The 16,903-nt window shown below is 43.9% G+C and overlaps 1 pseudogene; it reads left to right on the top strand.

The window, feature by feature from the left end:
- Positions 1–16,653, top strand: part of LOC128457351 (glutamate receptor ionotropic, kainate 1-like) — a 39,303-nt pseudogene extending 22,650 nt beyond the window's left edge.
- Positions 16,654–16,903: the final 250 nt, after the last annotated feature.

Raw genomic sequence — 16,903 nt, 5'->3', positions numbered from 1 at the left:
AAATGAGGCAGGATATAAAGGGAAGGTATTTATCTTGAAGGGAACAGCACAGTGGTCCAGTGTTTAGCCCTGTTGCTTCACAGGAAGAAGGTTCCCGGTTTGAATCCTGGGCCTCACTGTGTTAACTTGATAGGATTCTCCTGTAAGACAAAGGTTAATACATTAATTGGAGAATCTAAATTGATTGTGAGATCTTCTATATGTAGAACCTGTGCACGCTGCTCCTCACCTCTCGCCCAACGTCAGCTGTGATTGGCTGATTGACTTCACCACATCCTCTGGTCTTCACCTGACGTGACCCTGTGGCTCTCACAGCCGTCTGACTTCTTCCCTTCATCACCCACACTTCCCTCTGTTCCCAGAGCTCCACTGGGGCTCCGCGAACGCACCAGTAACTCACACGGCATCTGAGCCTCCTCTCTTCCTCCTCCTCTTCCTCTCCTCTCTGCAGGCGCAGTGGGACGGACTGACAGGGCACATTGTTCTTAATAAGACAGATGGCCTGAGGAGAGACTTTGATTTGGACATCATCAGCCTCAAAGAGGACGGCAGCGCCAGGGTGAGCACAGAGGCCTCGAACAGCCAATTACACCAAACTCATGCTGAGTCTTTCCATTAAAGTGTGTGTGTTAGTGTGTGTGTCTGTGTGTGTGTGACTATTTAGATTCTGTTTCCCATTGTCAATCCACACATTAATTGTCTGGTTTTGATTTCATCCATGAATATTAATAACGCTGCAACAACTGATGATGTCTCTCCACGCTGTCTGTGCTTCGCGTCGCCCCCCCCCTCACTTTTTTTCTGAAGGGTATCATGGACGGCGGCAGTCGCCTCACAAAGAGGTGGATCAAGGTTTGTGCCAGTGCCTCGTTTGGTCCGAGTGTTTGCTCTTCTCCTCCTCGTCCTCCCCCCCTCTGCTCTCACTCTGTATGCCTCGTGCTCCCCCCCGCTCCTCTTGGCTTGTCAACCTTGTTTCTCTCCACTGGTTTGTGTACAGCACTGCCACGTTCTGTATTTGACACTTTCCCGTCCCCCCCCCCCCCCCCCCCCCCCCCCCCGTGTTTGAGTGCAGCCACGACTCTGACAACTTGTCAAAAACTTTTAGCAGCAGCAGAAAAGGAAAACTCTGAAATCTCTGGGTTTAAGTAGAGACACAGCGATTCCCTCCGTTTGCAAATCCTGCAGCTTCACTCAGTGTCTTGTTTCTGCAGCAGGTGGCTGTGAGTGTTAGGAAGGAAACAAATGATCCTGCAGATCCTTCCCTTCTGCACAGACGTGTCAGTCCACCTCCTTTAATGTGCATCACTCTCACTGCCTCGGTGGAAACGACAGAGAGGCCGCCAGTGTTTTAATTGCAGCCGAGAGGGATCCGGTTTGCAGAGGAGACGACAGCTTCAAGGAAATCGAGATTTGTCGCGAGAGGAACAGATTTGCTTTGTTTCCCTTTGACTGACACACGAGTTCAGTGCTTGCTCCAATTTAGCTGTTAAATATATATGCATTTCTCCATTAATCCTGGAAAACTCTGTCTGTTTGAGGCTCGTGTGTCTGGAGAAGTGTTCATGATATCGGCGTCTACCTTGGCGTCTGTATTGTTCAGGGTCCAAGGCAGTGCAGTGTCGAATTTGATGCAATGTAGACACCTGATTTGTCGATATTAATACATTTTAAATATGATCAATGAATTAACAGCAGCGTCAGGGCTCTGTGGACTGAGTCCTATTCGCTCTTTACTTGTTGCTCCCTGAATACTGCCAGTGACTTCAGAAAGAAAATCTGCAACCAGCCTCAACACAAGCCGAACACAGGCAGGTTTAAAAACACTTAAAGCACAAGCAGTGCACTCGTTAAATCAATTCTAATAAATTAAATCATTATTCCTTTGTCAAAATGTAACGGCAAAGTCAAACAATAGCTCTGTTCTTGGCTTCATTTAATTTAAAACACTTAAAAGGCCAAACAGTTTGTTTTGCTTTTGTTTATCACCTTGAACATTAATGATGAATAACAGCGTTGAAGAGAGAGTTTCTCTTTATTCCTCCCGTCAGACCGACACCTCCTCTTCTCCTCCGTCAGGCAGACGGGATGGGAAGTCAGACGGCAGCTGTCAAGGTGCAGAAGCTGTGATTTATACTGTTATTTTAATTCCATTCAGTGCTTTTTAGCCCTGGAAACCGTCGCCTCAGAGGAAAAACCACATCAGTAAAAAAAATATGAATTATCAGTCCGTGGCACTCGTGTTAGTTGTTGGGCACTGGAGTGTTAAATACTCTCTGAAGAGCACGATGGGACTAAACAAAGTGAGAGTCTCTGGAGTAATAAATTATTTTCTCTTGAAGTTGTTGACTTTCCAGAAATAGGTTTCCTTCCTCTTCCCCTCTCAGCTGTCTTGGCCCCGGCTCACCGTGTCGGCTGCTCGGCGGTAACGCTCGTCCAGGCCGATTTGGTTCTGGATGGAGAAGCGCTTCAGGATTCACAGATAACAATAAACTCCCAGCGCATGAGAGGGAGAATCGCTGTCAGGCTTTATAGAACACTTTGTTGTCGGGAGCTTGCACGATGAATTTGCAGGGATGGCACAGTAAATCCATGACTGAGGGATTTAGAAGATGATGACTGGATGCTGTGCCGTCCACCCGGGTTGTATTTTAGCCTTGATTTCATTGGCTCGGCCGGTTTTATAACTTAAACTCCAGACGGTATAATCGTGCAGGTGATATTTCACACAGAGGAGGATATTTCCCCAAAATAGTAACAGTTCTACAATATGAGCTCGATTAGGTGAAGCTGCAGAGGCTGGAACAACTCCTCCGGAAAATGTTGTTCTCACTTTGCCCATTTATCTTTGAGATTGAGGACAATACAATTAATTAAGTCCAGGCCCATTCCCTGTGTTGCTCATCTGCTGTGTCCAGAGATAAGACAGATTTATGGACTCCTGCGACGAGGGGACCCTTGCAAAAGTGCAACAGAGGAGATATATTGTTGCTTTTAGCGAGTTTATAAGTGAGAGCGGTTTCTATCCGTGCGACCAGGCGACCAGGAGAAGATAATGAGGAGTGAAAAGCATGATATCTCCTCCGATAGGTGATCCCACTCGGCTCCTTCCCGGTAAAAATAAACTATGAAATATAAAGATTGCACCTCAGCTTCGTTTTAATAAGAGGAACCGATCTTCCCCTGACGTGCACGCTGCTGCTTCTGAGTAAAAATACACGCTCATTACCTCGTGGTCACAGACTGAGCAGCAGAAGAAGAAAATCTGCTCTCGCTCGTTTCGCTCGCTTCAGCTCTGCTAACGATGAGCCCTGATCGTTTAATGCCCTTAACTCTATCGCATCAGTGTGGTGAGCCCACTTGACGTTTGCTCGGCTTTTAACCAGTGAGGAGATTGGAAAGGGTCAAAGATCCGGCTGCCAGACGCCCTGCCCCCTAATCTGATAACTGTCCGGATTATACCGGCTCGTCCGATTGAACCGGACACTCTCAGTCGCTCTCACTGTGGCGACGTGGAGGTCAAACTTCCATGTTGTCTTCTGTTTACCCCTGATCCTGCTCTTCCTCCCTCAAACTGTCCCTGATGGTGTGATTTCTAACTACTCATCAACGTGCAGAAGTCAAGCTTCTGAATTCTTCTGTACATTATTGTCTCAATTTCTTCAATTAAACATCAATGTCTGACGAGGAATTTGCCTTCCGGTGTTCATGGTGTCGTGAGCAGGGCAAGTGTCCGTCTTCCGGTGGCGGTAAAGTCTGACGAGCAACATGAGACTCAATCTAAAACCACATTTTTTCACAACTTGCACCATTTTAGCCGGATTAACAACTTTCTACATGTGAATGAAGATTAATTTAAGAGTAAACGAAGCTGTTCCACCCTGTGTTCCTCTCCACACCCACTGTTCTGTGATTGGTCAAACTAGAAACGTTCACTTTCATTCACAGTAGAAATCTGTTTGTTGAGATTAGTTGCAACTAAACCTAATTGGATCATTTGATTGATTTATTATCACATAAGAGACGAATGAGAAAACTCTCATAACAATAAGTTTAGCATTTAGCTTAAAAAATTACAGTCGGATAAATAAATTGGGAATTGATCCGGTTAAAATATAATAAAGTATAGAGGCCGCCAGAGGTTCATGCCAATCCAAAGCATATTTTTTGTTTAGACAAAAACTACCTCTTCATTTTTATATTGTCTCTACATAAAGTTACATTTTCGGCTCTTTGCCCAGAATCATCAGAGCGAAGCCGAGCGAAAGGGAAATGAGCAGTGAACGGAGCAGAAGGTTGAACAGGAGCCAGGAGGAGTCGGGTCTTTTTTAACCTTTACACTTGTTCTTCATTTTTCTGTTCGACGAATCAGAAAATATGATTCATGTGAAAGAGTATTGGAGCAGTTTCCCCGTGAAGACGTCTAGTCTCTGTTTAAACGATAATCACAATATTCAATCAGCTTCTTCCCTCTAACAGCAGCAAGTGTGAGAGATGATACAAACACGGCTTTAATCAGAGTCCTCCATGGTGGCTCCAGTAGCTGGTGTCACATGTAACCTCCTGTGGTCCTGATCAAAGCAGGAAATGTGCTTCAATACATCTGAGGCCCTGCTCGCTGTTTATCTCCAGATTGCTGTGTGGAACTCGTACAGGGGGATGAACCTGACGGAGAAGTTCGGCAGAGACAAGAATAACAACGTGACCGACTCGCTGGCCAACAGGACCCTCGTCGTCACCACGATTCTGGTGAGGAGGCGGAGGAGGAGGAGGGAGGGAGGGAGGTTACACAGAGGACAGCACGGAGAGGAGGAGGAACAGGAGGAGGACATATGGGGACGGGTGGAGGGCAGATAGAAGGACATAAGAGGAAGACGCACTTAGAGAAGAGAGGGAGACAATAAGTGGTGTTAAGCTGTTGCTGAGGATTAGAAAATAACAATTCACCTGCTTCTAACTGATGTTTAGAGACCAAGTGTAACAATCCTCTGTCTCTAGCATGTGCTTCATATGGATTTAAGTACAGTGTGTTCTTTGCTGTGCAGGAAAATCCATATGTGATGTATAAGAAGTCCGACAAGGAGCTCATCGGTAACGATCGCTTCGAGGGCTACTGCCTGGACCTTCTCAAGGAGCTCTCCAACATCCTGGGCTTCACGTACGAGGTCAGACTTGTGGTTGATGGGAAATACGGCGCCCAGAATGACAAGGGGGAGTGGAATGGGATGGTCCGAGAGCTCATCGACCACGTGAGTTCACAGCTAGAAAGGAAATGTATGATATCCTAATCTAAAGTGAAATAAAATGTACAAGTACTTAAAGGGGAATTCCAGTATTTTTCAAACTGAACCATATGTTTATGATTGTAGTAAATTAATGGTTCTTACAAATACTATTGAAATCAGTCCAGTAGATTTTCCTGTGGGGCAACTGCGACAGTCCTCTAAAAAGTAGCTTTTATTATTTATTTAATTCTAATCTTTACTCAAGGGCCTTAACTTCTAGAGCAAGACTAATTGATTGAATTCGATCCAAACTTGTCGTTTGCAATCAGATATCCCTGCTTGTGCTCAAATCTGCTCCGCTTGAGCTCAAACTGTGCTACCGCTCACACTCTGATATTTTGTTGCCCAGACAGATTTCCCCCATGCTCCAGCTTCAGCTCACACTGCTCTTAAAACTGAAAGACCACGCTCTGGAATACAGATTAGAAAAAAACATCTATTCCCATGAGTCATCTCTTTCTTGAAAAATGAAGACAAACTGTGATTCCACTGAACTGACACATAATCGAGAGAAAAGTTGTCAGTTATTGAGTTTGCAGGTGGTAACGGATTCAGCTTGAGAGCAACGTCTTTATAGAGCAGCAGAATCAGGAGCGACAGTTTAATCAATGGTCGTTTGCACCTGTTGCAGCCTCGGGCTATAAACTAGTCTATTGGTTTTAGATTATGAATGAAAACACTGAAATTCTTTCACTCTGACTGATTTAATATTCTCTGCTTTGCTCTTATTTACTTAATCACTCGTCCTGGAAATTACAAATCTCAAATTTCCCTCGGTTAATTCGAGAAGAGCATCTTTTAACAAGGTTTAATATTTGCCTCTGGGATATAGACGGTAGTTAAATTACTAGAAATAAAACAATTACCTGCTCTACCAGTTAGTGCCTGACTGGGTCTCTGGTGTTTCCAGATAGCGGACCTCGCCGTGGCTCCTCTGACCATCACCTACGTCAGAGAGAAATCCATCGACTTCTCCAAGCCCTTCATGACCTTGGGCATCAGCATCCTGTACCGCAAACCGAACGGCACCAACCCGGGCGTGTTCTCCTTCCTCAATCCGCTGTCTCCGGACATCTGGATGTACGTGCTGCTGGCCTGCACGGGAGTCAGCTGTGTGCTCTTCGTCATCGCCAGGTGAGAGGACGGACTGGTACCTGCGATGAGGAGGAGAAGAAGATGAGATGAAGTATTCAGTCTTGAAGTATTTTCTCTGTGTTCTTTTGTTGTCCTGCAGGTTCACCCCGTACGAGTGGTACAACCCACATCCGTGCAACCCGTCCTCGACTCTGATACAGAACAATTTCACCTTGCTCAACAGTTTCTGGTTTGGCGTCGGAGCGCTCATGCGGCAAGGTATCGAACTCACACTCAAAGAGATTATAACCTGAGGGTTTTCCTTTATTCTAGAGCTTGGCATTCTAGATCTAGGACAGGATTTATTGATTTCACGTTCAGATTATGTTCTGCTGTTTTACTCAGTTTTGCTCTGACAGATTTCATGTGCTCCAGCTCTTCTCCTTTTTCCTGCAATTGGATTTGGTTTGTTTAATTTCCCCCAACCAATAGAATGCATGGTGTTGACAAATGTAATCATCCTGCCCTTGTTGTGGGAGCTTTACTTGCATTAACCTGCTTGAAGTAACATAATAATCAATGTTTTAATATTGACTACTTGTATGTGAACAGGGTTGCTAAAGTACCTTAAATTAGTTTGTCCATCCCCTCTAGAATGACGCCGGGAGAATTTTTCAGTTTTATTTCTCCCAAGGAGACTCCTGCTGGTCATGAGGTTGGAAAGAAACATCAGTTATCGCAGGTTTCAAGTGTTCCCATAGAGCGGTAGAAAACTGTCCTGACTTTGTAAACTCTTCTCTAAGCTTTTTATTTCAACTCCTGTATTCTGCCCTATGCGTTTAGCCCGGGTTCAGTCCCCATGAGCTGCGGCCGAGCGGAGTCGTGTCGCGGTTCACGTGCACCTGACCTCCCTCCAGGCAGGAGATTTGGGCCGGATCAGTTTGATAAACTGACCGACAACGCCAGTGCACAACGAGAAATGTCAGCGCTGATGAAATGTGGTGGTTTTGCTGACGGCAGGCCACATCCGTCAAGTTTGTCAGCTCGTCAGAAACGCATCGGTTTTGATGAATGACGCGAGGAGAGAGTGAAGCTGTTATTGATGAAGCGGGAGCCTCTGAGTTTTCTTCATTTTGATTTCTGATCCGTACGCCAGGTTCAAACTATTTTGTATTTCTTATTCTGCATATGTATTTGAGCTTTCTGTGGAACTGCATCATTAATTGTCTGTTAAACTCCTGAGAATCTGAAGTGTAATTAATCATTTTCACAAACTGATAAGCTATAAAAAAAAATAGGCCCCAAAAAACCCGATTCATTAAAAGTGGCAAATGCATTCTTCACCTACATTAATCTTTTTGAATGTCCACTTTCTCTGCACAGAGAAGAAAAACATAAATCATGTAACTTATGATACTGTTTCACTTTTATGTTTCATTACATCTTTTTCCACGTTCACTAAATTGCTTTATATTTAGATTTCTTTAGTTTGTTGCCTTTAATTTCTTTACTTTTCTAATTTTATTCTGTTCAATTAGCTTTCTTGTTCAATTCTTTATTCAGTGTACTTGATATGGAAGAATATTTACGCTTTATTTAAAGAGTATCTACACATACGCAGTGATTGTGCATGATAATATCAACATTGTTCTTCCCCATCCAACCTTAATCCTTAATCTCTCTCTCAAACCTTTACACTTTAAGCTCTTCTGTAACCTTTTGTCCTCCAGGCTCTGAGCTGATGCCCAAGGCTCTGTCCACTCGTATAGTCGGAGGGATCTGGTGGTTCTTCACCTTAATCATCATCTCCTCCTACACGGCCAACTTGGCTGCCTTCCTCACCGTGGAACGAATGGATGCTCCCATCGACTCCGCAGACGACCTGGCCAAGCAGACCAGGATTGAGTACGGGGCAGTGAGGGATGGATCCACCATGACCTTCTTCAAGGTGAAAGCGCTCGAGGCCCCCGAATGTTCCTTCCTGGAGCCGAGCGGTTTGGAGTAGAACCTTTCAAATACTGAGGAATTGGCTGATAAATATATGAAGAGAATTGGCAATAATTCCCAAGATGTCATTATCAAACCCTTATGACAAGGAAATTATTTTATATTTCACATTTCCTTACAAATAATAAGAAAACACTAATATAATCACATAAATAAAACTTTGCACATGTAAACATAAATGCACATCTTCTTTAGTGTTTAAATTAAAGGTTTTGATATTGGCAAAAATGAATGCCGATAGGATCTGTCTCTGAAAGGATCATATTTAAGTTTAAGTGTTTAAATCATCAAATATTTGTCTTTTATTAAATGAGAGCAGTAAGCATATGTTTAGGGTGTAGGGCGGGTTGTCCACTGACCAGAAACGTTGGCTGTTCGATTCCCAGTCTCCATCATTCTGCAGCGTGTGAGTGATGTGATGGAAACAGAGCTGCACTGAATGAATGAATGAAACTGTGAAGTGCTTCGAGTCATCCACACCAGTGATGTATAAATACAGACTTATACATTCCTTTGTTTTGAATCATCTTAAGCAGAGGACCACATCATTCTGAAATGAATGTTAATAAGTCTAAATATATATAAATATTAAAACTTGTGACATTTCCTTAAGCTTACAAATATAAAAAAGACGTCACTCAGGGTCAAGCTGTGTTTTTGTATTCAAACACAAAACAGGTCTCCAGTTTCTCTGCACAAGCACCAGATGTGAGTGTGACTCAGTGATTTCCATAAAAACCAGGGTCAGGTTAGTTCCCTCGACGTCTCCTGCTCCCTGTAACTCCAGTGAAGAAACACAAAGTGGGTCTAAAGAGCGAGGCGGAGAAATGAACTTTGCTGAAAGGCAGAAGCATCGGGAGGGAAGTGGAGACGAAGCCACTCAGGGCCACTCGCTGTTTCGCCCTCTGGGGCGTCTGTGCCGAAGATAAACATGTGTTAACTTGTTAGTCTGAATTATATAATGTATCAGTGGCCCTGATGTCCTCAGGCAGGCCCCTCACTCCCTGCCCCCCCCCCCCCCCCCCCGCTCTGACTGCATCCTGGTGGCTCAGCGGGATGTGATCCACGAGGGGCTTTATCCTCCCAGATTGCAGCCAGTGATTACGACTGCCTGGATAGGAGGAAGCAGGCCGTGTTGATGGCTCGAACAAATTGAATCAGCTGGAGGAGATTTAGAACACAGCTGTCCCATTTTGTGCAAGGAGGCGCACACACACACAAACACACACAACGAGACACACTCCCAGTTGTGCACTTACTGTGCATGTGGTTATGATAGAATTTCATACATGATTGAAATACAATGACTTTACAACATTATTATAAGTATTCAACCTTGCACAGTTTACTGCTACGCAAAAGCTTCTCACAGGATCGTCCTTGTAGCCTGTGTGACTCTAAATAAATTGAATCTTAAAAAACCCTGAATCTCAAAATACAGTGTAGTACATTATTTGTGATTTTATACGCAGCCATGAACACACATCGAATGCAAAACACTGCTTAACTGCTTTGGCTCCTTTTATGCAGAAATCCAAGATCTCCACCTACGAGAAGATGTGGGCGTTCATGAGCAGCAGGAAGAACACGGCGTTGGTGAAGAACAACAAGGACGGCATCACGCGCGTCCTGACCACCGACTACGCCATGCTGATGGAGTCCACCAGCATCGAGTACATCAGCCAGAGAAACTGCAACCTCACCCAGATCGGAGGCCTCATAGACTCCAAGGGCTATGGGGTGGGAACGCCTATCGGTAAGAAGAACGAGAAAAAGTTTTACTCTTCACTTGATCCATGAGTGTATAACTTTGTTTTGTTACTGTCTTGGAGAAGAAATTAAACAAAAAGGAAACTAAAGACAAGACTGTTTTCTTGGTTAGTTTAGAAATGAAGCTAAAACGTCTCAATCGCCTCCTGGTGGCTGACTACAGTATAGGTCATAAACCTTGCTTACTCCATGTTAGCAAATGGGACATGAACCAAATCGAAGTGCATGTTAGATAAATGTTTCTCTTAAGAGGCTGGTGTCAGTTTTTAAATTTGATTTTAGTTTGTTATTTGAGGGTGTAAATCATACTTATGATTCACGATTCACGATTGGTCGGTGCGTTTTTATCGATTTACCTCGTCAGCGTTCATATGTGAGATATTCTGGCTTCATTTCTGGATAGTAGGAGGATGTGGAGACGCGTCGTCCATCTTTATATTGACAGTCCATGTTACTGATTCATTCTTTTAACTTGAACACACACTGACTCTGAGAAACTCTGTTTATAAACTTTTTAGAATGAAGTACTTGTTGTCTGTGGTAGACTGTATCTGTTTAGCCTCTAAGTTAGTCAGGAGAGGCCACAGACAAGTGAACTGCACGGATCACATTCACTCAAGCTCTTCTGAGGATATTACAATGTACCGAAGCCCCTTTGTGACAATTATGTGACGAGAATCGAATTTAAATACAACCTCTTACAAAGGACCGGCTTTTGTCCCGCAGATACCAACTTCAATTTATTTGGAATTAGCATTTCCTTTCTTCCGAAGTCGGGTACAGAGCCGCTATCGTGTTTCCTCGACATGATAATGAACTTCATGTAGAAGCTCTGCCAGCTGCTCGGTGCTCACGCTCATGTGAGGTTTCAGGCGAGTTTGGTGGATTGAAGAACTGGATGCGAGTCAACCTGCTGGACCGTGTTTGCATGGAGGTTTACTGAAGCTCTTCTTAACATCTTGAGTCTGCCTTCTGTTTGCTCTTCTCCTCTCTGGAGGTTTTTTAGTCTTTTTTTATGTTGTGATTTGTTTATTTATCTCCTTCCTTAACTGCTGGTTGTGAGAGCCACGTTTTAACTGGTGCATAGCTCTGCCAAGACCGAACATCTGTGCATATGATTGTCTTGTTCTTAGACTAGAAGTATAAAAGAATAATGTAGTGGTCTGATAACCCAAATGGTTTACTCATCCTAAAACATAGTCCTATGAAACCAATGTAAGACTATGTCCCATAAAGATATTAAAATAATGCCAGATTTAGATTTATATCGGATCTGATTTATTTTTAATAGAGATCAGTAAATTACTCCCTGAAAACTTTATGAAAATGGAGGAAACTTCCCTAAGATATTGAGCCTCTCTGCAGCGGGCAGGGTTCGATTCCGACTTGCAGCTCTTTGCTCTCTCTCTCCCCCTATCACGCTTAAATCTGTCCTGTCAAATGAAGGCAAAACCTTTTTCTTAAAGCCCTAAATTGTGATGGTGAAGAAAGTCCCCCTCAATCTTCATCCTCAACTAAATTGTGACATTTAAAAAAAAGTTGCAGTTGACTGGCAGAACTTTTGATTAACGATGAGTTGAACAGTTTGAAACTCGACTTCCTCTCACACCAGCAACGAGCCCTTCCTTCGTTATTCCGGTGTTAACTTCTCCCCTTCGGCTTCCGCTGTAGAAAACACTCTGCAGAGTTGAATATAATGATGTGGCCACCACAGGATAGAAGAACATCAGCTCTGCACACGGCCAATGTCCTGAGCCTCTGCAGAAAGCAGAGCTGCAGGTCCTGACCCTGCAGAGACGAGGCGCTGGGGTTGATAATCCAGTTTCATGTTGAGCTGCACCGGGTCCAGCTCCCATCATTTGTCCGTGGAGCCTCCTCTTCCTGCTGGTCCGAGCTACAAGAGGAGGAGGGAACGTGATCTGAAGGAGGCAGACACCTGTGATGCATCTGTTACTGACTGTGTCCGACCACCCTGGTGTCACTCTGGTGAAACCACCTGCATGTCCATGAGCATAGTTCAAAGCAGGTCAGGTGAAATGGCATTAAAACAACTGGAAAAATACCAATATTTAGCCGGAGGGAAACTGCAGGAGTCACCATTTTTGTTTTGTGCCTTTTACAGGATGTTCTCCACAGAACAGGGGCTCTGTAGTTCCTGTGTGTTCAGTTCTTTTCTCATCTGATCTGCAAGTGATCCTGGATGTTTAAGGTTGTGTGATCCAAGAGGGACTACAGGTCCGAGGAGCTTAGAGCTGGAGGGTGGAAAGTCAGAAAGCTCTGCATCAAAGCTGTTTAAAATGGTTTCATTTAATGGTTTAATAACTTCTTAACCTTTCCCATCTTATCTGGTCTGTGGTGAACATGATGCATGTTCTGATACAACTCAATACTGGCTTGTATATTGTGTTAAGTCATGTCAAGCATATGGATAATATGGCCCATAAACACAAATCCCACAATAGTTTCTACTTGCTTGTACTTTACAGTCTACACAGGAAAAGACAAAGATCTTTAAGATACTTGTAGATTCATGATTCCTGTCACACCTGGAGCGGCTCTGACTCAGGTGGTACAGAAGGTTTTCCACTTGCCAGAAGGTCATTGGTTCAATCCCCGGCTCCGAAGTGTCCTTGCCCCAAACTGCACCTGACGGGGGAAGGAATAGTGAAATAGAGAACATGCTGTGTCTAGAAGCTCTGTGTGAATGTGTGCAGGAATGGTTGAATACCGCTTGTAATGCAAATACAGTCCATTTAGAAACTTTCAATTCTCATCCAAGGCCTAAATATCAAAGTGAGAAAATGCTCATGCTTCCAAAACTTTAGACAGAAAGAGCATTTAAGGACATTTATCACAAATGATAAACAAGTAATAGCCTGCAATTGCTCGGTCTACACACGAAATTACACCAATCACCTTCCTCCTCTCCAGGTTCTCCGTACAGGGACAAAGTGACCATCGCCATCCTCCAGCTGCAGGAGGAAGGGAAGCTGCACATGATGAAGGAGAAGTGGTGGCGAGGTAACGGCTGCCCCGAGGAGGACAACAAGGAGGCCAACGCCCTGGGCGTGGAGAACATCGGCGGCATCTTCATCGTGCTGGCCGCCGGCCTGGTCCTCTCGGTGTTCGTGGCCATCGGAGAGTTCATCTACAAGGCCCGGAGGAACGCCGACATCGAGGAGGTGAGTGAGGGACGAGGAGCCGCTGGTCCTCGGGCGAGTGAGGGTGACAAATGAGATTATAATTTGGTTAAATCTTGGCAGCTCCACCTGCACCTTTCTTTCATTTTCCAGGATTAATTTCTTTGCTTTGCTTTGTCTTTGTCTTTTATGCTGTCTTATTCTTTCTTTACTCATCTCTTTTTCTGTTTCTTCTCCATCCCCCCGTTTCTTTGCATGCCGCCACCAGGCCTTTTGTTTCTTTTACGGGGTTCAGTCCCGTCAGTTTCAGCGACGTGGGTCCGCCGCCTCCACCGGCACCTCCTTATCTACTGATTTGGAGAGCGGCAGGCTGCTGGGCGATGACACAGAGTAGCCGTGGCAGCACATTAGCGGCACACACACTCTCTAGACGATAGGTTTGTAACCAGGTGTCCCTCTCCCTGTTTAAAATCCAACCCTATACAGTACCTGAACCTGTCTCAGCCAATCCCACCCATCATTACCTCTTAACCTTCGACCGCTGCCCCTGGTGCCCATGTTGTCTCCCTGCAAAATGTCTGTTTCATGTGGTTAAACCCATTTGTGGTCTCTTCTTGGTTTTGGACCATTACACCCATTCTGAAAATAGGCTCCTGTGATATTGAGGCAACACTTATTTATTATTTATTATTTAGAAATCAAAGGAGACAAGTTCTGCTCAGGTTCATCATTTTGATTTGTGTCATTTCTTCTTCTTTCGGCTTCTTAACTCACAAAAAAACTATATAACTCATTAAATATATATAATATTGACCTATATTCAGGTGCATCAAAAAGACAAACACCCATTTGGTTTGTTTTGATCTAAAAAATCATTCCAGTTTTAAAAAACGTGGTATTTTTCAGTTCATATAACTGGTGGAGAGCTCTGCACGGCTCCCTCGGTGTTAAGCTGTTTTCCTTTCATTTTTTTTGCTTGCTCTGGATAAGTAGCCTTCTAATGCAAGCCCTGAAGTTTTGCCTCATTCATTCCAGTCTCAGCAGGCGTTTTGTGTACACTTCAGAAGCTGACTTTGAACGCCTTCTGGGAAATCAAAAGATAGGGGGAAAAGTTATTTGAATATTTTCCTCCTCATTACGCTCTTTGCCAGCCCGGTTTGGTTGGCTGGAATTTGGATAAGAGTGATGGGACAATCTGTGGAGTTAATGCGTCCCCCGACACAGATCCAACGCCAACAGGAAAGTTATCATTTCATAAGTGACTACGAGTGAGTGTGGAGGGGAAACAGTCTCTGAAGGTCTGCTCTGATTTTTCCTTCTAGACTTTAAATCTGTCTCTTATTGAGTTATGCCAAACATGAAATACTACAGAGTGCAGTGTTTTATACTTCTGTCATTAAATGATATAAATCTGTGCACATTAGATATTCATGTCAACTGCTTAAGAAATAAAACGGATTATCCAACCATCCATCCTCCATCAATCCTGGAGCCGGTTAAATAGGATTCCCTTAAATGATACATAAATTAATTAATTAAAGATCAAAACAACAGTGTTTATTATACAATTAGACTGCAAGATAATTAGGTGTCTTATTAAAAAAGTTAATTAATTAGAAGGTCGTGCATACATCTGCCAAGGCCCAACAATCCCCTCATGAAAACAACATTTACATTCACTAGATCCAGATTGTAATTTGCATCTGTCCTGTAAATGAGCCTCATTTCTCTCAACAAGATCCATTAATCAGAATCAGAATCAGAATAATTTTTATTGCCATGTATATTTGCACATACAGGAAATTTCCTTGGTGTGGTTGGTGCACTTTACAAACAACAATATAAAAACAACAATAGAACAACAATATATAACGTGAAAAATAAATCCTGTATCTGCCATCTTATCATGACCTGCACCCAAATGTTATGGGTTCTTCACCGGCTCATACTACATCCTTCCACCGGGTAGTTTTTGTTTATTCCTTCTTACAAATAAAGAAACATATTAACCAACAAACAATCAGACATGAGGTAAAAACATAATCTCCACGGCAAAGTTAATTTAAAAGTTCCGGCTTGATTTGGCTCCCGTTAGATAAATCCGGTTTAGGTTTACCGTCCAAAATCAATCAATCAAAAAAAAAAAGGAATGTAATCTTTGGCTTGTGCTTCTCCCTCAGTCTTTCAGCTCTGAGTCTTTCATGCAGTAGCAAACCAGGTGTGGCTCTCTGCTGATACCGAGCGATTGCCGGTGTTTGTGGGAAAACCTGCGGGAAGCCACATTCATTCGAGAACCCCGAGGCGAAGCCCGAGGATGAAAGAGAGAGAGACACCTTCTCTGGTCCTCGGAAGCAAAGACCGACAGATAAAGAACGGGACGACTCGGTGCTGCGCATGCAAAACACACATCTGAGTGAGAGCACCGTTCAGAGGAGGAGGAGAACAAAATAAATATGACTGAAGATTGATGAGTTCAATGTCATTTATTATTGTGCGGAATCAAATAAAGCCTGAGGGCCTCTTTGGTAATTGAAAATAATTACCATAATATGAATTGGTAGCTGCCTGCATTAGGATATTGCACGGCAGAGACTGTCCTTCATCTTTTGTCTGTGTAATTGGATTTTATGACGAGACAACAGAGTTTGTGTGTCTTTTTACAACTCTCGTCTTTTGTGGTGTTTTTTCCGGTCGGACCTTCAGAGCGTCGACTCACATTCAGCTCCAGGCAGCGAGGAAATCAAAATCTAATTATCTTTCTAAATTAGTGTAGGTTCCTCTTAATGCTATAACTTATAATTCCACTTCCAAGTTCATAAAGCTCACGATGGTTTAAGTTGAAACCTTCACCGAGGCCTTCCCCTGCTTCTCTTTGGCAGTGTGTGTCCTTTAGCGCCGTGATGGAGGAGCTGGGAATCTCGCTGCAGTGTTACAAAGGCGTCCGGAGGAGGTCGCGACCCCGCAGCGGGGCGAGGTCGGCCTGCGTCATGTGTCAACCCAGACGCACGCCTCAGAGGGACGGAGCGAGACGCGACTCCAGCACCTGAGCCCCGGATCCAGGAAGACGAATGGAACTCAGATCAGAGACTGTTTGATTTCTTTGTTTGACGTGAAGTTGTTCCCTCATCACCCCTGTGTCTACACCCAATGTGAATGGATTGTACATAATACTGCTGTTATGAATGAAAGCTCTCTCTCTCTCTCTCGCTCTCTCTCTCTCTCTCTCTCTCTCTCTCTCTCTCTCTCTCTCTCTCTCTCTGTGTAAAATCCTTAACTGTTCCCTCAAGGCTGTCGCTCACTGTCCTGAGTGGTTTGCAGAGTTGAATCTGCAAACTTTATCGACACACTCCCACCGTGTACTTGTACGACAACTTCAGTGGTTTTCAGAGTAAAGAGATTTTTGCATTTTTTTTAAAACTGTGGTCCAGTTTGTTTTTGTTTATGGTCAGCTGAATTGTGTGTGTGTGTTTGTGTGTGTGTGTTCACATTCATGTGTTTTTTTTTTGTGTGTTTGTCCTCTGGCAGGTAGTAAAGTAGCTTCAGAGCCGAGTCCTGAGCCAAACTCTGGCCAGTGAAAAAAAAGAGATAAGGACGTCTGAGGAAAGTGAGGAACACACCTGCTGTTTTATA

The sequence above is a fragment of the Pleuronectes platessa genome, chromosome 15, assembly GCF_947347685.1.
Source record: "Pleuronectes platessa chromosome 15, fPlePla1.1, whole genome shotgun sequence".
Classification (NCBI taxonomy): Eukaryota; Metazoa; Chordata; class Actinopteri; order Pleuronectiformes; family Pleuronectidae; genus Pleuronectes; species Pleuronectes platessa.
Note: the sequence above shows the minus strand (reverse complement) of the source record. Positions and strands in the feature narration are given on the sequence as shown.